The sequence below is a fragment of the Pinus tabuliformis genome, chromosome J (assembly GCF_031772625.1).
Source record: "Pinus tabuliformis cultivar Carrire ecotype Pingquan chromosome J, CPIR1, whole genome shotgun sequence".
NCBI classification, from domain to species: Eukaryota; Viridiplantae; Streptophyta; class Pinopsida; order Pinales; family Pinaceae; genus Pinus; species Pinus tabuliformis.
The window spans coordinates 1,387,361,030-1,387,386,038 of NC_142295.1; positions in this window are offsets into that span (position 1 = coordinate 1,387,361,030).

Here is a 25,009-nt window from a genome sequence, read left to right on the forward strand (position 1 = left end):
TGTATTGTTCCTTTGCAATGAATGACAACAATTCCAACAAGATCCTACAGTGATTTACTGTGACAATCAGATTTGTATCAAACTCTCTAAGAATCTAGTCTTTCATGATCGGTCCAGGCATATCGACATCTGTTATCACCATCTAAGAGATTGTGTGCAAAGGAGAATCATGTTGCTGGAGTACATTCCTATAGAGGAACAAGATGCAGACATCTTGACTAAGGCATTGTCAAGAGGAAAATTTGAGTTCAATAAAGGTAGGATTGGGGTATCTGATAATCTCTTTCTTGTTGAGAGGGAGTGTTGAAAATGAAACAAGAAAATCTTGATTTAATTTTCCCTTGAGTTAAATTAGGAGACAAATTGTATTTCCACAACATATGACAACTTGTATGAGTTAACTAAGTTAATTTGACTTAGTTGGTTCAATCAATTTGATTTGAAGGTCTAAATTGAATCATGTAGAGTGTCTCCTACTTTATAAGAGTGCTAGTTGAGTTTATTTTGAGTTGTAATTATTTAATCCAGCTTAACTGAGTTAAAGTCAGTTAAAATAGTTCCAACTATTGGAGGAACTAGTAGGAGGTCTAGTAGTGGGGTACAACTTCAATGTTCAACTAGTTAACTAATAATATATCCATAAATAACTCATGCATGTGTGATCTATGAGTTACCCAGTTGAGACTGGAGTTCAAGGGCAGTGTACTATCATTTATATAATCATCCATATTGTTCAGGTGGTGGATGCAGTGAGAGGAAGGCCTATGATGGATTGTGCAATTCCAATTGAGGAATTTCCCTAATTAATAGGGGCTAATTCTCAAGGGAAAAATGTAAGGAAATAGGGATTTGGGCAAGAATAAAATTGGTTAAGTATTGGCCAAGGCTTGTCTAGGAAGCTATGAGATAGATAGAGACAATGGAGAGGTTGCTCGGGCTTGAGCAAAGCATTGTAATCTTCTCATATTTTATGACCAATGAAATATACAGATAGCATGGTTTTTAGCTATGGATTTCTCCAGGAAATCATTGTGTAATGTGTTGATTTAATTATTTCTCTTGTATGCTTCGTGATTTCTCAATCGATTAATTATTTCCGCTGATTAATAGAGTAGATTCAAGTCTTTTTTTTAGCATATTACATAAGCAGTTTGAGTCTACAAGGAATTTCTACATTTTCTTTTTAGTGGGTTTTCTAATTATTTGTTTCCTAACAAGAGTTACAAGTTTTTTCTCTTCTTATCCTACTACAGATTAGGCTTCTTTTTCAATTTTTAAAGTTTCATCTTCGTTTTAGCAAAAGTTTGTTAACCTGCTCTTTTAACAAACATAACAATAATTGATTATAAAGTTACAGTATAACATTCAATAAATACGTTATCAAGTGGCTTAGTACCATCGAGAATTCTATTTAAATGGTTCCTAAAGCATTATTAAAATATTTGCTTTTTTCTTTAGGCCTCATCTCAAATTTGGATAGTTTTAGTGCTAATGTAGTTGGAGTCTTCCACAAATTTGATCAAACATTTGGTTTGAAAGGAATACCAATTTGTGGTTGATACAAATGAAACTGTAAATTACCAGGTAAAGGTTTTTCTATCAAAAGTGTAGGGAAAGAGGCATCATACAACACCTTCATATTCAATGGCCATTAACTTAACAAGAAGCATGAATTTATTAATATGATCCTCAGTGGTTTCCCCAACATTTTTATTAAATTTTGGGAGAAAACTTTCTAGGTTCTTAGGTAGGTCATGTATTGGCCTAAAAACATTAACTTCTCCCAAAATTTGCCAAGTTCTTAGTGGCATGATTATGCGTGGACTAGGGGTTAAGGATGAAGAATCAGATGTTAAAGAATGGGTAGGAGGAATACTAGGAGGTAAGGGAGGAGTAGTAGCTAAGACTTCTTCTTCAGGAACTGGCTCATCTAGATCAAGAAATGTATGATGATTTTTCACTTTCAAATGCCTATGTCTGGTAGAATTAGGATATTTGATAGGTGAGTGACCAAAATTCTTGCTTTGAGCTCTAGCTAAAACTCCACAATGTTTCCTTTTAGGAGGAATAGAGGAAGATTGTTCACTGGAAATAGATTATAACGATAGGTGTTGACTAAAAATAGGTTTTAAAATGGATTTTTAAAAAATGTCTTTAAGGGACTACTAGATTTTCAACCTAGGAGTAAAAGTAGAAGGAGCTTGGGTTTTGTTTTCACTCACTACATTATGAGTTTTTAGTTGTCCAAAGTGCCAAAGAGAAGTGAAGTTTGAAGCCATATTCCAAGATGCATAATCTCTCAAAGCTAAATTGGACCCTCCATTCCATAGTTCTCAGAACGAGCTTTCCAACGGTATATGGAAGTCCGAAAATGGACTTATGGATCATAAGATATGGCATGTTGAAGTTCAGGGGTTCTATTGCCGTCGAAATGAAGGAGAAGAGCATATCTGAGGTCCCAACTCATCGCAAATTGCAATCAGTGTTTTCTGGAAGCAGAAGTCGGCGAGGTAAGAGAAAAATGGTGATGGAGCGATCACCAATATTGCAAAGGTCAGAACCAAATGGTGATGGAGCGATCATTGATATCACAAATCTCATATCAGGTCTAGGCCATATCGGTGATCAATGATTGGCATTGTCAAAATGTCAATATTAACCAAGTTGCGATCAACGAATTCCGATGGTGTTAAAGTGTAGGGAGGGACGAAAACAATTTAAGAAAGGATTTCAGTGAAAAACCAAGTATCGACAAGCCTTTTCTCTCTCTTCGAGGGGCCATGTGGCAGAATACTATTGGTCTCGATAAAGCTATGTGGCGCCTAAAATCATCGTGACGTGGCAGTATGGATGACATGTCGCATGTAGATCTGGAATTTTTAGGGATCCTATGGGAGCATATCTGGGTGACACGTGGCATTGATGACATCATTAATCATCAATCGGCAATCAGAGGTAGCAACGCATTGTGCATCACAAGGAATTCACCAATTGTGAATTGCCAATAAATAGGCTCTGATAAGGGTGCTGGCCTGCGGTCACATAAAGAGTCGTGGAACCAAGGGCTAAGCACTAAAGGTCTATCAGTGATTGGCGATCGGTGAAATTGAAATGTCACAACTCTAAGATAAAATCCTCGATTGAAATCCATCGATAAGCGAGCTCCGATATAACGGCTGGCCCACCGTGAGTGGGAAATCAAAGAACCAAGGATGCGGGGCTGAGGCAAAGCACAGAGAGATATCGGGAATCGGTGGATTTGAATGTCGCAACACTATGAATTTTGCGATATAGGACTTCTCTGATATTACACTGTGGCGAGACTATTGGGCATATTAGGCTCTCATAGCGTAATACAGGGAATGCTAAAGGGATGAATGAGTTGGAAGCTATGCTTAGGACATGTTATGGCCATCATGGGTGATCACTCCCAGTTTCTGTAGGCGAAGAATTAATGTTGTTAAGACCAAAAGCAATAGGCATACTAGCCGTATCATTGAGGCAGAGACGTGGCTTGAGTAGAGGCCATAACAGGGGCGTCTGGGAGATGTTTTCCTCCCATCATCATTTTGTTTTCCTTTTTAGTTTTATTTCTATAATTTCTATATTTCCAAGAATGAAATCAAATCCGAATGTAATCATTTTAGGCAGCCAGGCCTTCACATGCCGAGACAGTTGGTCTATCAGACAGTTGGAGCTCGAGATGATATATTTTGCAATTGTTAATTCCAGCCCCCCCTCTTCTTATAAATAGGGGGAAGAAACACTTAATATAGGTTCTGGAGTTTTGCACTCGCAGAGGTCAAAATTTTGAGATTCCACTTTTAGTTCTATTTTCTTGTTCCTGAGGGACTTGAGTGATATCTTGCTGAATGTAATGGACTGGTATGTTGGACTCATATTGGATTAATGAAACTCTTTGGTGATTCCAATCGAAGTAATGCACAATATGTTTTCCCCCTCTGTAAATCTCATTTCATATATGTTTTTGTTTCTCCAAAATTGTGTAATGAATTTGTTGGTCTCATCCTCTCATGGTTATACGTATGTTGCTAAATAGTGAACAATACCTGTGTATATTACAGATTTACTTGTTTTAGTCTATAACTTACAGTACCTGTGTACATGACATATTTACTTGTGTTATTCGATTAACCTGTAGTAACTGTATGAGCATAGATTTACTCACATTGTTTGGTGATAGAGGTACCCATGAGGTATATGACATGAAACCTTAATTCACACTCCACTCTTTCCTCTCTTTCATCTCTTTCATCTCCTCAGTCTTCCATACTTCTGTCGGAATATTGTTGCTTAGGATTCTGTCTTGTTTACAGCCCTATGCATTAGATTCCCCTCCTCTCTTTCCTCCTCTTCATTTTACTACAACGACAATATTGAGGCTGCATGTTGTTGTGTGTCAGCCACCAGAACAAGATATTTCTGTTTGAGGTTGAGCTGATTTACCCCCTTCACATTTGGATCCATGTACTGGCCTGATTTTAGCTTACTGAAGGGTTATTGAACCAAGCCCCTTTTATTATCTTTCTAAACTTCGTGACAATTGGAGTGCAACTGAAAAGCCCCATTGATAATCTTCCATGCACTCCTCTATTCAAGATGTCCTAGGCACTGGTCTACAATCAACCTAGAGGTTGTCTCTAGGAAGCTTTCTATATCTCCTGAAGCACTTGTGCCGAAGGTGATAGAAAAAAAAACATATTTTTGGCATTGTTGCCGGGGAACGGATTAGAATAATTTTCCTTGGGTATGAAAAAATTTCACATTCCCTCAGTTAGGTGAGAAAGGGAAGTGTGGGTTGAATATCTCTCACCTTAGTGACTCCACTGTTTCAATTTTATGGTAAACATCCTAGCGACTCCATTGTCTATATCTTTATTTGATCATCCTAACTTTTAAGCAGCCTCATACTCACTCTGATACTAAAGCAACCGAAAACTTCCCCCACCTTTGAATTTGATCTCACTCACCTAAAGGGGTTTCAAAATGGCCATTCCTGCATTCCTGGCCAACCAATTTTCCCCACTGGATTTTTCTTCTATTGCTGGTTATCCCAATCATGTCCCTTCATTTCATGAATGGAATACGTATTTTCCTAGATTCAGTGGGAACTCAGATAGAATGCCTAACCAGCACCTCAAAGATTTCTATGAATCCATGGAGAAATAGGGTATTATTTTTGAAGATGCACAAATGAAATTGTTCATGTACTCTTTAGAAGAGGATTTTAGAGTTTGGTATAGAATAATACATCCTGGCAGCATATCCTCTATAAAAAATTTTCATATAGCATTCCATCATTATTTCAAAATATTATACCCACCGAATGCTCTGTTCGAAGATTATTGCACACATTTTAATGTTGAAAATATCCCTGAGGGTAATGATCCTGCAGAAGATGTTTATGAGACTCCATTCCAAGAAGATATCTACTCACATCAGGAAGCATTCCCAGTGGTTAAGAAAGAAAAGAAGGAAACATCATCGAGCTGCAAATAAACCCTCAGAGATCTTATTCAGCCGAATTTGATGATTCTCCTTCTTATGATGAGTATGACTCTGATGGGAAGTCGAGTGAAGCTGAACTACAACAATCTCAGTCATGGGAAGATGCACAGAAAGAAGAGGCTCCTGACCATGATTCCAAGCCTTCACCTGAAGAACAAGTTCAAGAACCTCCTCCAACTTATGATTCATATTATTTAGAGGAGGATGAGATGACCTCGGAGGTTCAAAGGGAGTTGTTTACCAACAAGTGGGGAGAAGGCTCCCAACAACAAATTTTTCAAGAAAAGCCCGAAGTTGAAGGACCAAGCAATGTTTATGATTACTTATTGCAGAAAGGTCCCTGCCAGGAATTCTCATTAGGCCCTCCATTCTATGACTCTTACAGTTTAGAAACTGAATATTCTATTGCATATTTCCAAGAGGGTTGACCCGTTGAAAAATGGGTAGCAAAAGATCAGCAACAAGCCTTTCTTGAAAAATTTAAGGCTGAGGAGTTGAACAATATTTGTGGTTGCCCTAATTGAGAAGATCTTGGTCAACAGAATATTCATAGGAATAAGGTATTTGCAAATTCTTCTTGTTGGTCTTATGACCCTATCGCTGATTACATGAGCACAATCTTTGGTCAGCATCAGAGGTTGTTTTTGGAGTATGGATCAAGTTTCTTGTTTGAAGATTTTTCATGGTGCATGCTTAGTTTAATTTTTGAATTTCAGCAACAATGAGGCATTAGTTCCAGCACCAAATTGTGACCTATATGTAGGTATGAGTTGTATATAAATAAGCTCACTAACTGAGCATTTACTTTCCAGTTAGTAGAATTTATTTTTTCACATTTTAGTTTGATTAGGAAAGGACTCTCTGCGAATAAAGTTTCATGGAGATTTTCTAGTTATATAAGTTCATTATATTTTTAACTCCATGCCTAATGGTGAAGGCTATTGGTTTGTAGGTTCTCAGCACCTTGCCAGCAAGGCACTGTCCCCAGTTGGAGCCAATGTTGTCACTCACTATATTATGAGTTTTTAGTTGTCCAAAGTGCCAAAGAGAAGTGAAGTTTGAAGCCATATTCCATGCCATAGAATCTCTCAAATCTAAATCAGACTCACTCCATTTCATATTGATCGGAACGAGCTTTCCAACAATATATGGAAGTCTGAAAATGGACTTCTGGATCAGAAGATATGGCCTGTTGAATTTTAGGGGTTTTGTTGCCTTTGAAATGAAGTAGAAGAGCATATTGGAGGTCTCGGCTCATCAAAAATTGAAATCAGAGTTTTCTGGAAGCAGAATTCAGTGAGTTCAAAGAAAAATGGCGATGGAGTGATCGCCAATATCACAAAGGTTAGGTAAAAATCACGATGAATCGATCGCTGATATTGCAAAGTCAGAACAAAATGGCGATGGAGCGATTGCCGATATCGAAAATCTCATATCGAGTCCAGGCCATATCGGAGATCGATGATTGATGTTGTAAAAATGTCAATCTTAACCAGGTTGTGATCAGCAAACGCTGATGGTGTTAAAGCGTTGTGTTGTAGCAACTTCAACACCCTCCAAAGTTTTTGCCTACATCTAATTTCATAGCCTCCTTTGAGAGTTTTACACGATGACTGCACACACTTAGGTTCACTCTGTGAGCTCATGTGAGTGCTCCCACCCACCTTGCTTGATCATTCCACTGATAAATTTTTCATGTTGATGTCAATGTCATGCTTGCAACCATGTTCTAGTCATACACAAGGTCTTCATTTCGAGTGTACATGTTGTGTTTGATATGAAAACATCTATCACACTCACACACAAAGTCATATACAATATCACGCGACCGTTGTCACAATCAACCTAACAATCAATCACAAGTGTCGCGCTTGTGGCTCACACTGTCAGTCAGTCATGTTGAGCATATATGTCTAGATGGTTCGATTCATCTCGTCGTCAATTCATGTAAGTGTGTATTTTTAAGATCACCTGTACACCTTCTCACTCGTTGGTACACTTAGTCATCTTGTTGAAGTTCTGACAACCAAATTCCCCTCTGACATCTGGACCTTCACCCCACCATAGACTCGATCGATTGTCACCCATAACAGCGCAGAAGCACCAAGCAAGCTATTTCAAGCTGTGTTGCCTGCAAGCAGATCAATTAGCCTTCATGCTAGTCAATTGAAGAGTTTGACCTGACAGTCACCCTAGGACTGACTCCCTCAAAAATTGAGCAGATGCTATAGAAATTTCCCGCGCTGTTGATGAAGAAAATTGTGCAGACAGGCAGAACAGACACCAAGTTGCTATCCTTGTCTCCCTCAGAAAATTGCGCAGTTTTTCTAGCCAGGCCTCTAGTCAGTCGACTGGCTTCTCACTTGGAAAGTTGTACAGTTTTCATGAGCAAGCACTCTATTTCCCAGCAGTCCGCTCAACTCAGAAACTGCGCATAGGTGATCAGTAGGCCAGCCTCCCAAAATCAATGCAATGTTCCCCACCAGCATCTCCTAGTAGCTGACTGCGAGTTCCCTCTAGGAAAATTGCACAGTTTTTTCTGCCAAGCTCCAGCAGTCGACTATCGGTTCCCTCCAGGAATTGCGCAGTTTTTGCTGCCAATGTCCCAACAACTGACTATCAGTTCCCTCCAGGAATTGTGCAGTTTTTTATGCTAGTGTCCCAACAGTTAGCTGCCATTTCCCTCCAGGAATTGTGTAGTTTTGGCTGCCAGGCCCCCACTGCCTCCTTCTAGAAATTGTGCAAATTTTGTCTACCATACCCTCCCGCAGCCCTAACTTCTCCTCTCAAAAACTGCGTAGTTTTTTCCTCCAGCTAAGCGAGACCCCTCAGACAGTCACTATCGATCCAGATTTCCCGTTTCCATCACCCAGTGACTTCTACGTAATTTTCAATAGTAGTGCCTGGAGTCTCCATCCCACCTCACGACTAGCAACGTTGTCTCCTCTCCTAGTCACCTACATCCGAAATGATCATGCATCATGGTAGAATAGGAGGTTTATGGATTTGATGTCGTCTCATCATGAGTGCTTGCAGATACGGGTACATAAACAAACATGGTGCGATGACGGTTGGGATGAACAAAGGGAGTACATGTAGAAGTACATGTTCACCAATGGACTAACAAACGATGCATGCAAAAACATGTGCTCGTGAACGAACGATCATGCAAATATGTGTTCGAGGACAGACGAATGAGCGAACATGTGATATGTGTTCACGGACGGACGAGCATGCACTTTTGTGAATGGGTGAACCTGTTAAGCATGCCAACATGCAAGCAAGGAGAAACGTGAAAAAGCAACATCAAGCGAACCCAATGACCATCGAAGGTTCTACGCACTTTTCCATGCGGAGGTGAAGTTGTGACTCACCATGAGGACATCCATCACCCAGCAAAACTACAACTCGACATGGACACCAGGAGAAGCACGAATGTACCAGCACTGTCATGTCGAGTCTAGTCATGAGTCATGTCGTCCACATCTCTACTGTGGGCCATACTGTCAATAAATCTAATGTAACGTGGAATTCCAAGAGACCCACTTGTCATATGAAGAGTCATGTAAAGTCAAAAGGTCATGGAAGTCAAACAGTCATGAGGGTAGTCGAACAAACACAAGGGTCACTTTCACCCTTGGTTATAAATACCCCCTCATTTGTACATGTAAAGGACTTTTCACCTTAGCTCCTCCCACACAACCTTGAGAGTCTGTAATATTTTCTTTGAGGAGTAAGTAGTGGCTCCAATGCCCACCCACAGGGTTAGTGATGTATGGTGCAACGATGTGTCTTGGAACTTTCGCTTAATTCAGAAGCCTGCTAACAGGCTAGAACATTTTCACACATGTGTTGTAATTGTTGTAAGACTGATCTTGAACACTTGTAATGCATGTTTCTTTAACCTTTGTTTAACACTTGAACTCATTCAATTGTTGTAATACATATATATTAATGAAAATGTGTTGTATGAGCTGTTAATGTTGTTCTACCCATGTTGGTTACCTACCCAGACATCAGAAAGACCTTCCACGTAAACTTGCTATAATAACCGTCACACTCGTGCGGACTCCTCCGCTGTGTTTTGTACGTGTTATCATTCCTTGTGTGTTGTGACTGCCACATCCATGTGGACTGATCTTCTGAAAGATGTGCACTTCCTGTTGTTTTTTGTGTTCCTGAAAAAGTTTGGGCTTCCTCCCATCTGAATTGGGACTCAATCCCACCTTCTCCCTCTATAGTGAAAGAACCATTAGCACAGGTAACACTAGAAATCACCAGGCACGTGAACCTCACTACTCGAAGATAAAGTAGACCACTCTCTTGTGCTGAAAAGCAAGAGTTGAGGAAAATATTTAAGATAATGGCAACCGGGCCATCATACTGGATGGGACTCCCACACAAAATGGTGTGAGGTCTAGTTGGGATTTCATACCGGGGTGATCCCCTGAATGTTGGCAAGTCCAGCACCATCAACATTTCTGGTGCTAGAAGGAGGGAAGCCAGTTGTATATGGTTGAACGTCCTCTCACACTCACTCATCAACCATCTGGTCAAGGCAGTAACTCACACTCCCCCTCACCTATGCGTGACTCTGCAGTTGGTTACTTCTCACCTCTAAGGACTGAAGGCGAAATTCCATATCATCACCTTTGCTTCATCTGTCCCATCACCTGCCAGTTTATGAAAGCAGTCGAACTAATCCCAGGCATACAACACCTTCCATATCCATCAAGGAAGCCAAAAGCCACTCCTAGAGGCGTTGTTGTATCATTAGTGGAAGAAGTAGTTCTTGCCACACTTGAAGGTATGGCAGAAAATATTAAAGATGAAGAGGAACCTACAGTATTCCAACAAGGGGAACGAGACACCCTTGTGATATTGGGATCATACTCTGGTAAAGGAGGTGGAGGCAAACACGAACCAATAGAATCAGAGTTGGAACTTTTAGATTATGAAGTGGAGGAGGATGACGAAGAAAAAGAAGAGATGGCTGACCAAAATCTAGAATGGATGACACAGGGACCATTGGATCTCCGGGTGTTTTGCACAAGATGCCAAAGCGAGCGGAGAGAATGAACATAAAGTTCAACCCTGATAGCATGGTGAAGGAAAAAGACAATTTGGACAACTTCTACCTATAGCTGCAGACCCTTGAGGTAGGGTATGATGACGTAGCATGTATATTGTTTCCATGTACCTTGGACAGTCATGCAGTTGCATGGTATCACAACCTTCCACCAAACTTCATACAAAAGTAGGGTGCATTCAAAAGCATGTTTCTTGAAAAGTTTGTTGATGACAAGACCCCGCCATGTTACTCAAAGAATTGGGAAGCTTGAAGATGGAGGGGAAAGAAAAGGTAAAATATTTCAATCAGAGGTTTACACACATATTGAACAAGTTTGCAGTGGACACCAAACCTCATGACTCCATCACTTTTGATTACTACACATCCATAATGTCGACCAACATTGCACAATTCTTCAAGCGAGCTACAAAACCAACTCTATTGGAAAACTGCGAAGAGGCTATTGTTGTTGAGAAAGAAATATGCATAATTGGAGTCATCAAGGATGATGAACTAGCAAAGGACTCCAAAGACGTGAGCAGAAAGTCCCAAGCGATGGTGAGAAAAGGAAGAGACAAGGAAACAAATGAAATTGAAACCTTCACTCGCCTCATCAAGAACTTGACGACAGAAGTGTCTGAGCTTAAACAATGGAAAACAGACACATCTGCAAGTAGCCATATTCCCAAACAGAGACAAGGAAGCAGTTCATCAGGTAGCAACCAGTACACTGTGAAAACTACGGAGAGATTTGTGTTCCACCTCGATCAGTGTGCAAATTCACTGTTCTGTTCATTCCCCGAAGAGCATCACCTAGAGAACTCTTGTTCGTACTGGAAACAAGTTGCAAGCTCTGTATGCAGTCATATATTTGATGTGGAAAACAACATGTAGGAGCAGCCGAAAGACAAAGATAATGATGAAGTTACTGCACCTGATGAAGCATCAAATTATGGGCATGTGGTGAACTTGTATCAATGATCGCAAGCAACGTCTAAGGCAAACACCGAGAAACAGCCCCCAAAGAAAAATGACCGTTACAATATTAGGAGTAAAGGGGCTCCCCTTACACTTGGGGAAGCACAAGAAAATATGAGACTATTTTTTAGGAAGGTTGATCCACTTGCCGCCCCAAAGCAGAAAACACAAAGAAAGACTAGGAAGACAGTGGCAAACAAGAGTACGTTAATGAGCAGCAAACTGCAAAACACTTGTCGGATAACACAAGCATCAGTCCTACCCTGGACACCTTGGCGAGTCTTCACCACGTGTCAAAAGTTACCAGCAAGAGGTATGGTAATTGATCTCTAACTTCCAAGCATTTAAAATCACTGATGTACCACATATGCATAATGCAGATTCCATTGCTCTGGCAAACACAGCTTCAAGAATGTCACGGATTAGGGAGAGATTTACTATTGATATTTTGTATAAACCATCTATCCCGGATAACATAACTAACTTATGCATGTTTAATGATGATCAACATATACTTCATTTCATGGCCAATGCAGACGTATTCAAAGATGCAATGATAGATGATGATGAGCACAGGCACTCTCTACAAGAGAAAGCTGGTAGCAGGAAAGGCCAACTTATCACAAAGGGTGTGGCATCTTTGGAAAAGCTTTATGACTTGCAAGAACGTTTTCAAGGGACAAGGAATAGCAAAACCCACAACTCCACCATGATGCATGAACTGATCAACCTGGCAATGAAACAAGATCTGAAGTTTGTTAACCTTAGTACATGATGCACACAGCAAAAGCGACAAGCCTTTGTCCTCTTATTCAAACAGTACCGAGATGTTCATGTGGACGTACGATGATCTAAAAACTTATGACACATGGATAATCCAACACATAATTCCAATCAAAGAAGGGGTCAAACCATATCAATGGAAGCTAAGGAAAGTACACCCGTCACTTGAACCCCTCATACAGAAAGAGCTTAGCAAGATGTTGGATGCATGAATCATATACAAAGTTTGTCATTCCACCTGGGTTTCAAACCTTGTTCCTGTACACAAGAAGTCCATGGAAATCCACTTGTGTGTTGATTTCCGGAATGTGAACCATGCCTTAGACAAAGATAACTACCCCGTGTCGTCTATGGACCACATTCTGCAAAAAGTATCTGGGGCACAGATGTTTTTCCTACTTGATGGTTTCTCGGAATGCAATCAGGTTCTGGTAGCAGAACCTGATAGACTTAAGACTACCTTCCGTACCAAGTGGGGTACGTTCACTTACAAACGAATGTCATTTGGGCTTGTAAATGTAGGCATAACCTTTCAGTGCGCCATGGACATCGCTTTTCGCGGACTCATCGAGCATAGTGTAGTGGCATACCTCAATGATGTGAATGTGTTCTCAAGAAGACGTGAGGACCACATATGCCATCTGAAGAAAATTTTTGAGCGATGCCGGAAATACGAGATTTCCCTGAATCCCAAGAAGAGCGTATTCACAGTGTCTGAGGGGAACCTTATTGGACACATTATTGCCAAAGTGGGATCTAGGTGGATCTGGACCAAGTTCAGACTATTACACAAATCCATCACCCAGTCAACAAGAAATCTATGCAATTATTCTTGGGAAAGATAAACTTCCCCTTGAAGTTCATCTCGGATTATGCGCAGATATTCAGCCCATGCAGGACATGATCAAGAAAGATGCGGTCTACAATTGGGGCAAGGGGGAAAAATATGCATTCATCTGGATCAAGAAGGCAATAGCAGAAGTTCCTGCACTCTACAACCCAGAATTCAAGAAGGATTTCTTGCTATACATCTTTGCCTCCGACAATTCGCTCGCTAGAGTACTCACTCAGAAGGACAAGATGAACAATGAACGTCCCATCTCCTTCATGAACGCAAGCATGCAGGGACCAGAACTCAACTACCCGGACATTGACAAGCAATAATATGCAATTTACAAGGCAGTGAAACACTTCAGGCCCTAGTTGTTGAAGAACCATTGCATAGTCTACGTCCCTCACCCACCAGTCCGCACATTTCTTGTACAACAGGAACTGGGTGAACAACATGTGAACTGGATGACAAGCTTGCAAGAGTATGATCTTGAAATCAAGACAATTCACACAATCCAAGGACATGGGCTTTGCAAACTTGCAGCTGAAGCAGTACAAACCTCAGAGAGTGAAGAAGAGCTCATCGACTAGGAGCAGGAAGTTGAGATGTATTATATAAGGCAAGAAACACCCATTGAAGACAGAACCTCTTGGTACACAGATGTGCACCAGTACCTTGAGCACAACACCGTACCCTCTCACTTTTCCAGCAAACAGAAGAGGGCATTTCACCTCAAAGCTTTAGCATATTAGTCAGTGCACAAAGTGCTTTACAAGAAGCACATCAACAAAGTTCTGCTTAGGTGCTTGGAGGCACATGAATAAGAGAAGGTGTTACAAGATTTTCATGATGAATCTACCGGGGCTCAATTTGTGGGAAACATCATGGCATACAAAGTTATGTGAGTAGTTTCTACTCACCCACATTATTCAAGGATGCACATGCTTATGCCCTCAAGTGCTCGGTCTATCAGCGATGTGCCGGAAAAACACGAAGATCAGTAGCCCCATTACAGTGACTGAACCGTTCCAACAATGGGGCCTAGACATCATTGTGGATATTTTCCCACATTCATCAAAACAACACTGCTACATTCTAACAACAACATATTACTTCACGCGGTGGTTAGAAGCAGTTCCACTCAAACAAGTGAACGACTAGGAGGTCATCAGCTTCCTCCAGCAGAACATCATGTCACGCTTCGGCGTTCCGGTATCACTTTTTTTTGATAATGCAACATACTTTTCATCTTTAAAACTTTATGATTTTGCATTACAAAATGGTATTGTGCTGAAACACTCATCCAACTACTACCTGCAAGGAAATGGTCTAGCAGAATCCACGAATAAAAACCTCATCTGCATAATCAAAAAGACTATTTTCTCTGAGCAGCGCAACTGGCATACCGCTCTGACAAATGCACTATGGGATGACTGCGTAACACCCGAACCTTCTCTGAATACCTCATCGTACTTCCTGGTCTATGGTAAAGAAGGCATCCTTCCAGCTAATATCTACTTGCCTGCACTTCAGCTATCCAAAGAATCCCAACGCAAGCCTTTCCAGCTAGTTCAACGTAGGATGGATACACTCCACAAGCTTCAGGAAGAAAGGATGAAAGAAAAAGAAAAATTTACACTCCACGAGAAGCATATCAAGAGATGGTTCGATAAGAAGTCTACAGGGAAAGCTAACTTTGATGTTGGTGACTTGGCTTTGAAATGGGATAAGTCCCATGAAGACAAAGGCAAGCATACAAAGTTCTAATCCCTATGGATTGGTCCATACACAGTCCATGAGAAGTTTGTCCCACACACATACCATCTGCAATCACATGACAAGAGGATTGACAACCTTCCTTTCAACGACCAAGATCTCAAGCACAAATTCCAGTAGGTGGAGCCGCGCCCCATGCCATGTACATAGTCTACTTGCTGCTTGTTATTTTTATTTTATTTTCTTTACTTACTATTTATGTTTTGTTTATTCATTCTTCTTACTATTTTGGTCTATGTTTTGTTTTTCTTGCTTGATACCTTACTATTTTTTTCCGGAAATAAGTGCTACCAACCACTACGTTATGGCTTTTGAATGAGTATGTGGCTGAGATATGAAGAGACTTGTGACACTACAGCACTTGTCCAGTCTTGTGTCTGTCTTCTCTGTGCTTGGTTATAACCTTTAGCCGATGAAGTCTTGATGGAAAATATGAGTTGTCTATAAGGGAATTTTTGGCCCAACCATGAACCTGTGTCCACACTAGGAAGCCCATGCCTATACTCAGTCTTTTGCTCTATGTGTTCAAGCCCATCCAACTAGTAGAAATAGAAAAGGGGAAAATCTAAACAAAAAAACCTATGTCAGGGGTCTTACATGCTTCTCTGAAGGAACAACCTCTTTTGCTCTCAATAAGTTGAGATCCATCTTCCACCCCAAAGATAAACAAGTGCCTATGCACAGTCCTCTTAAAAAATACAAATATGAAAGAAGATAAAGGCTTCTTGTGCAGAGAGGTGAAGCATGCAACTCCACCGGGGTACAGACGGACAAACGAGCATGCACTTTCGTGAACGGTCAAACTTGTCAAGAATGCTAGCATGCAAGGAAGGAGAAATGTGCAAAGGCAACATCAAGCGACCCTAACGACCATTGAAGACTCTGTGCACTTTGCCATGCGGAGGTGAAACTGTGACACACCATGAGGACATCCATCACCTAGCAACACTATAGCTTGACATGCACACCAGCAGGAGCACGAATGCACCAGCACTGTCATGTCGAGTCTGGTCATGGGTCATGTCATCCACACCTCTACTGTGGGTGATACTATCAATCAATGTAATGTAATGTGGAAGTCCAAGAGACCCACTTGTCATATGAAGATTCATGTAAAGTCAAAAGGTCATGGAAGTCAAACAGTCATGAGGGTAGTCGAACAGCCACAAGGGTCACTTTCACCCTTGGTTATAAATACCCCCTCATTTGTACATGTAAAGGAAATTTCACCTCGGCTCCTCCCACATAGCCTTGATAGTCTATAATATTTTCTTTGAGGAGTAAGTAGTGGCTCCAATGCCCCGCCCATAGGCGTAGTGATGTATGGTGTAACGATGTGTCTTGGAACTTTCACTTAATTCAGAAGCCTGCTAACAGGCCATCACATTTTCACACATGTATTGTAACTATTGTAAGACTGATCTTGAACACTTGTAATGCATGTTGCTTTAACCTGGGTTTAACACTTGAACTCATTCAATTGTTGTAATACATATATATTAATGAAACTGTGTTGTATGAGTTGTTAACACTGTTATGCCCATGTTGGTTACCTCCCCAGACATTATAAAGACCTTTCATGTAAACTTACTATAACAATCATCGCACTCGCGTGGACTCCTCTGCTGTGTGTTGTACATGTTATCGTTCCTTATGTGTTGTGACCACCGCATCTGTGTGGACTGATCTTCCAGAAGCTATGCACATCTTGTTTTGTTGTGTGTTCCTGATAGAGTTGGGGCTTCCTCCCATCTGACTTGGGACTCACTCCCACATTCTCCATCTACAGTGAAAGAACCATTGACACAAGTAACACTAGCAATCACCAGGCACGCGAACCTCACTACTCGAAGATAAAGAAGACCATTGTCTTGTGCTGACAAGCAAGAGCTGAGGCAAATCTTTAAGATAATGGAAAATAGGCCATCATACCGGATGGGAATCCCACACCAAATGGTGTGAGGTATAGTTAGGACTTCATATTGGAGTGACCGCTTAAATGTTGGTGGGTCCAGCACTGTCAACACACTGGGAGGGCCGAAAATAATTTAACAAATTATTTCAGTGAAAGACCAAGTATTTGCGGGCCTTTTATCTCTCTTTAGGGGGCCACGTGGTAGAATATTATTGGTCCCAATAAAGCTACATGGTGTCTGATGTCATCATGACGTGGCAGTACATAGGACACGTGGCATGCAGATCTGGCATTTTCAGGGGTCCTATGGGGAGCATATCTGGGCGACATGTGTCACCACTCAGGAAGTGACATGTGGCACTAATGACATCATCAATTGGTGATCGGAGGTAGCAGCGCATTATGCATCACAAGGAATTCACCAATTGCGAACCACCGATAAAGGGTATCCGATAAGGGTGCTGGCCTGTGGTCACATAACGAATCGAGGAACCAAAGGCCAAGCACTAAAGGGCTATCGGCGATCAACAAAATTGAAATGTCACAACTCCAAGATAAAATCTTCGATTGAAAATCACCGATAAGGGAGCTCCGATATAAGGGCTGGCCCACGGTCAATGGGAACTCAAAGAACCAAGGACGTGGGGTTGAGTTAAAGCACAAAGAGCTATCAGGAATTTATGGATTTTGATGTCACAACAATATGAAGTTTGCGATATAGGACTTCTCTGATATTGCACTGTGGTGAGACAATTGGGAATATTAGGCTCTGATAGCGTAATACAGGGAAAGCTAAAGGGACGGATGAATTGGTAGTTGTGCTTAGGACATGTTATGGCCATTATGGGTGATCACTCCCAGTTCTTGTAAGTGAAGAATTAAAGATGTTAAGACCAAAAGTGATAGATAGACTTGCTAGATCATTGAGGCAGAGATGTGGCCTAAGAAGAGGCCATAACAGGGGCATCTGGGAGATGTTTTACTCCCATCATCATTTTGTTTTCCTTTTTATTTTATTTCTATAATTTCTATATTTCCAATAACGGAATCAAATCCGAATGTAATCAGTTTAGGCAGTCAGGCCTTTGCACACTGAGACAGATGAGCTATTAGACAGTTGGAGCTCGAGGTGAGATATTTTGTAACTGTTAATTCCAGCTCCCCCTCCTCTTATAAATAGGGGGAAGAAACACTTAATAAAGGTCCTGAAATTTTTCACCTGCAGAGGTCAAAATTCTAAGATTCCACCTTTGTTTCTATTTACTTGTTCCCAAGGGACTTGAATGATATCTTGCTGAATGTAATGGACTGGTATGTTGGACTCATATTGGATTAATAAAACTCTTTGGCGATTCCAATTAGAGCAATGTGCAATATGTTTTCCCCCTCTATAAATCTCATTTCATATATGTTTTTATTTCTCCAAAATTGTGTAATGAAACTGTTAGTCTCATCCTCTCATGGTTATATATATGCTGCTAAATAGTGAACAATACATATGTATATTACAGATTTACTTGTGTTAGTCTATAACTTACAATACTTGTGTACAAGAGATTTACTTGTGTTATTCGATTAACCTACATACCTGTACGAGCACAAATTTACTAATTTTTTTTGGTGATAGAGGTACCCATGAGGTATACGACATGAAAACTTAATTCACGCTCCACTCTTTCCTCTCTTTCATCTCCTTAGTCTTCCATACTTCTGTCGGAATATTGTTGCTTAGGATTTTGTCTTATTTACATCCCTGTGCACCAAATTCCCCTCCTTTCTTTTGTCCTCTTCATTTTACTAAACTGCCAATATTGAGGTTTCCTGTTGTTGTGTATCAGCCACCAGAACCAAGCCCCTTTTATTATCTTTTTAAACTTTGCGAAAATTGGAGTGCAACTGAGAGGCCCCATTGATAATCTTCCATGCACTCCTCTATTCAAGATGTCCTAGGCACTGGTCTGCAATCAAACAAGAGCCTATCTCTAGGAAGCTTTCTATATCTCTTGAAGCACTTGTGCCGCAGGTGCTAGAAAAAGTGACAAAAGGTTCTTTTAGAAAGAGTTTCCTATTTTTGAGTAGGTTAGGTTACTTCTTCAGAATGACCAAGGGTGTTTGAGTATAAATGTTCTACATCAGATACACGAGGAATTGACAGAGTACTTGGATTTGAGGATGTTGTAGATCTATTTGAATGACATTTGATTTTGTGGGAGGCTTTATGTGCCATTCACCATCAGATTTTCCCTCCTTCTAGTGCCAATTTTTGACATGTGGGAAAATTCTAGCCTACAATGAAGAGTTACCACTCCATCAAAGCGTCAATTACACCCTTTCTAGTTTGGTGTGGTGGCACTTGTTGAAAGAAGATTTTATTGATGTCAAAGGTTGTCCAAATGAAAGAGAAATTTACATATTCAAATAGTATATTTTGAAATTTTATTTCTTTACCTTTGATGCCCCATTTGGATACCCTATCTTTGAATTCAATTCTACTCCATTTACCTAGCTAAAATTGAACCATAACATATATGGCTGGAAATATTATTTCGAGGCCTTTCTAATGGTTTATGTAACTCCCTCTAACTCATCACGGTTGAGGATGAATGATTTTCAAACATTCACTATACATTCGGCCAGTTGCACAAGCTATTCCAACCAGTGGACAAGTTGACCCAGTTAGTGGACAAGTTAGCCCAATCTAGAATTTGAATTCACTATAAATAGGCATGAGAAGGAGCATTTCAAATCACTCCCTCAAGAAAGTTTGGATCTATTTAAACAAGAAAAGGAAAGGAGTTTTGAGGTTCATACCTCATGAATTAGAAGTGAAGAAAAGTTGATTTAGAGAGACTTTTTAGGGAAGGATTTTTGGCACATTTTTGTATGGTTTTTGTCTTATTTTGGAAATTTGTTTTGGCTTATTTTAGAATTTTTTTGGCAAATTTTTTGAAGGTTTTTGTTCTTGGTTAGAACGTTTATAAAAAAAAATATTATTGAGGGTAAGATTTTGTCCCTTTTGAAGGATGAATTTCCTATATATGTTAAGAGTAAGATTCTAGTGTGGAAGATTGAGTTTCAGGCATGTCCTAGGAACAATGACCTATCCCTATTGAGGTTAAATTTAGGGACCGAAGTTTTGGTACAAATAAGGTCAAATTCATGCCTATTTTTAAGGCTAAATCTTGGAATGTTTCAAGTTGAGTTTCAATTTTGTTTTGAAAATATAACACTATCCTTTATTGAGGAGGTCGAACCATGTGGAGGAGTCAAAGTTCTAGAGGCCAAGTTCAAGGATCATTTTCTTAGGGAAGTTATGTTGCTAATAAGATTGTGTTTAGGGATTCGAATTCCCGTGTGAAGGAGAGAGGAGAAATTTCTAGAAGAACGGATTTGTTTTACTAATATTGATTCTTGTACAAGTTTTAGTGATGATAAATTAGGGAGTTGGTGCTTCCTTTCAGTTGGTGTTGATAAACTTGGGTGTTGGTGCTTCCTTTCAGTTGTTGTTGATAAACTTGGGAGTTGGTGCTTCCTTTCAGTTGGTGTTAATAAATTTGAATGTACTATTTATATATATTAAGCAAATCATTCCATGGTTTTCACGTAAAAATTTATAAGTTTTGTATATTTATGTGCTTTGTTTTATACCTGTGGACGCATTTAAAAACATTTGAAGTTAAAAATTGTTAATATTGATTCACCCCCCTCTTAGTAATGCTAAATATTCCAACAATTAGTATCAAATATTCCTTTAGAAAGAATCTGACCACTGGAAGGTATATCTCAATTAAACTCATAGACAAGCAAGAAGAATACACCAAACATGGTATGCCATTGTTTGATGGATAAAATTATGTCTTTTGGAGCATAAGGATGAGATTATTCTTGCAAGCACAAGGAGTTGATGTTTGAAAAACTATTCTAAATGAATACAAGGTATTAACCTCTCCTCCAACGTATCTGGTTGCAAGAAGACTCTATGAAATCAAGTCAAAGGCTATGTATGCCATTCTAGGAGGGTTGACAAGATCATAATTTGTCAAGGTTATGCATTGTGATTCAGCAAAGGAAATTTCGAACAAGCTCAATAATGTGTATCAAGGAGATGAAAAGGTAAAAGGGTCCAATCTTCAAACTTATAGAGGATAGCTTGAACACCTAAATATGAAGGAAGATGAAGAAACTCTAGCTTAATTTCTCTAGGTTGATGAGGTCGTGAATACTATGAGAGAAATGGGAGATAAGATCGTAGATAAAATCATTGTTCAAAAGATAATAAGATATGTCCTAATGAGGTTTGATTCCAAAATCTCAACTTTAGAAGAAAGACAAGATTTAGCTATGTTGAGTATGGATGAGATATATGAAATGAGGACAGAATAAGAAAACTCATCGAAAAGGGAAGTATCTTTTAAAGTCTCCAATAAGACAAGGAATAACAAGCAAAAGTAAAAAACAAGCTCTGTGATGATTCAGACAATGAAGAAGAACCCAATTTTGTGAGAAAATTGAAAAGAGGAACTTGAAAATATAAAGGTAAATTTTCTTTAAAGTGTTTTGAATGTGGTAAAATTAGTGATTATGATTCTAAATGTCCTTTTGCAAAGGGTTAAGATAGTGACGAAGAATAAATTTATAAGAAAGAAAATAAATATAAAAAAAGAAACAAAGGAAAGAACAAGGGAAAATTCTTCAAGAAGAAAAGTCTTTATTCAAGAGAAGATAGTATCTCATCCAATAAAGATGATGATAATGACCATGGTTATGGTAGAGTGATTTTCATGGAATTAGATTCTCATAATAAGACTCTTGAAAATTATGATGGAAATCATGAAGAATAAGAAGGAGAAGTGGATCTTGACGCAAAATTGATTAGTACATTAAGTGATCTTAGAAGAACAATAAAGAAAAATCTCATACTCAAGGAAGAGGTAAATAAACTAAAAGAATGTTTAAAAATTCCTAATAGGAACATTGAAGAGACCAATCAAACTATCATAAATCTAAAAGTACAACTACAAGAAGAGTGATTGAAGAAACACTCAATAGATAGCTGGAAGAGAAGGAGAGAATAACCAGGAATCTAGAATTTGAGATAATTTCGTTGATGAAGGAACTATGGAGGAAGGATATCCATTAGAACTTTGAAAATATTACCAAAATACTAGATGAAATCATAAACAACCATAAACTATTCAATGGAACGTATGGTCTAGGTTATAAACAAAATAATATTGATAAAAGTTCAAGCTCTATGATGACAAGAAATGAAGCAAAGAAAGGAAGTTACATTGATGTGCTTAAAGGTCCTATCAAGAAGGAAGAATCTAAGCAGTTAAAGGAGGTCTTACAACAACCAACAATGAAGAACATTCAAGAAGAAGATCATGGCTTCAGAAGGACAATACCATCAAGAAGACCACCTACACTCATGTACCAAAATATTTTTATTGGAGTGCGTTATTCTTGTAATAATTTTGGGCATAAGGTTATAAACAATAGAACTTATACAATAGGTAGAAATATAAGAAATAACTATGAAAATCTCAAGAACTGTTATGAAGGTAGTTATGGTAGAAAATCTCATGAAAATTTCAACATAAATTATAATAGTTTTGGCTCTCTTATATATAAAACTGAATGTTACAAATGCAAAAAATCTAGACACATAGTGAGAAATTGCAGAAGCAATTTGATAGTTCCTTCAAAGGAAACAAGGGAGTTTCCTATCCATCATATCGGGAAACAACTAAGAACTTGGAAAAAGAAGCATGAAGATTTGAACGTTGATGAATGTGGGCTTGTCTTAAAAGCCCAAAGCAGAATAAGTCAATGGTATATCGATAGTGGATGCTCAAAGCATATGACTAGAGACAAAGACAAATTTTGTAAAATAGAAAAAAGAAAAATAAGGATTTGTCACTTTTGGGAATGATAACTTTGCCAAAATTATAGAGAAAGGCACAATTATCCTTGGAAGCAAAGTGCGGTGGAAGAAAATTTTTCACGTGTTGAAGATATGAAGTGTAATTTGCTAGGTGTTAGCCAAATGTGTGATCAAGGATACACACTTCTATTCCATTAAAAGGAATGTGAAATAAGGAAATAAGGATCATGGAAAATGGTTGCAACAACAATAACAAATCCAAAAAACATATACATCATGAATGAGATTGGAAAGGAAAGATGTTTCCTATGAAAGGAAGATGAAATTTAGATTTGGCATAGGCGACTGGGGAATATACACTTTGACAATCTTGTCAAGATTAGCAAGAAGAGATCGGTAAGGGATATTCCTAAAATTACAAAGCCTTCAAATACTATATGCAAGTATTGTTAGCATGGAAAGAAAACATGAGTTGGGTCCAAAACCAAGGAACATTCCATGACAAAACCATTCGAAGCTGTACATACTTATTTATGTGGGCCAACAAGAACAAAAGGACTAGATGGTGAACAATATTTCATGTTTCTTTTTGATGACTACATAAGGATGAAATGGGTTTTTTTCTTAAAAAGAAGTCAATATATTTATTTTTAGAATATTCAAGGAACTTGTTAAAAGCGAAACCAATTTTTTAATCAAATTCTTGAGATCATATAATGGAGGAGAACTTCAATGAATTCAATTACAATCTTGAAGAACATGGAATAAGAAGACATTTCTCAATAGTTAGAACTCCTCAACAAAATTGAGTGGTTGAAATCAAGAAAATAACCGTGGAAGAGATGGCTAGAACTTTGTTGTATGAATCCAAGCTAAGTAATATCTTTTGGGTACAAGTTACATACAGTTATTCACATTTTGATCAAAATATTGCTTAGAAGTAACAATGAAAAAACTCCCTATGAATTGTGGAAGGGAAGACTAGCTAGTGTCAAGCATTTCACAATATTTGAAAGAACATACATAAAAATGGATGACCAGATGCAAGGAAAGTTTGACTCCTAGACAGATGAAGGCATACATGTTGGGTACTCATGTAAAATTAAACCATACAAGTGCTACATTATTAGACTCAACAAGATAGTAGAAAGTGTTGGGAGTATGTTATATTCTTTCCACGACTAGCCCCACGTTATTTGTTGCGTCGGGTGCAATAGGGGGTTTTTACGGGGGCAGTAGCCCCCTTCTACGGGGTCTGGGGCAGTGCCCCAAGGAATTTTTTTTTGGACCCTATATTAGATGGATGAACCTACCTATGGTTTTTTGTGTGGTTTTCGCACATGGTTTTGGGAATGATGGTTTTCGTCCCATGGTATTTTGTAGATCCGGTCAAGGGAACTATGCTTATGCTCTAATCCAGGGTTTATGGATGCTTCGTAATGTATATATATGTAAAATCAATATAATGAAAAATCAATATGGTAATCCCGGTTTTGGGATTGAGGGGCAAATATTTCCGTATATATGTTTTATGTTTTATGATCTCACCATTATTTATTTTTTGTTTTTAGAATTCATATGCATGTAATTTATGTACGGGGTTAAAACCTACAGAAAGCACTAATGTAAAATTTGATGAAACAAACTTGTTGAAGACCAAGAAGGAAAGAAAAAATTCACACATCTTTGAAGAATAGGAAGAGGAAGAACCAAATAAAATTGAAGAAAAAGAAGAAGAGGAACACCAAGAAGATAAGTAGTCAAGGGCAGAATAAGAAGAAGCAAACAATGAGCAAGATTTTCAGACACCTTCCAATAAACCTAAAATTTGGTACCAGAAGAATCATCCACTAGAATAAATCATTGCGAAGAAGAGTGCAAGGGAATCTATGACTATTGTCCACAATTGAACAAAGTAACTTTGAGGAAGCTAGAAATGATGAACATTGGATCAAGGCCATGGAAGAAGAACTAAATCAAAATAAGAAGAATGAGACATGGGAACTTGTTCCAAGGCCAAAAAAAAAAATGTGATTGATACAAAATTTGTCTTCAAGAAAAAAATAAATGAAGATGGAAAGGTGACCAAAAATAAAGCAAGGCTAGTGTGCAAAGGGTATTCTCAAGCTGAAAGGATAGACTTTGAAGAAACTTTTACTCTAGTAGCCAAAATGGAAGTAATAATAATACTCTTGGCATATGCATGCTCCAAAAGGATCAAAGCATATCAGACGGATG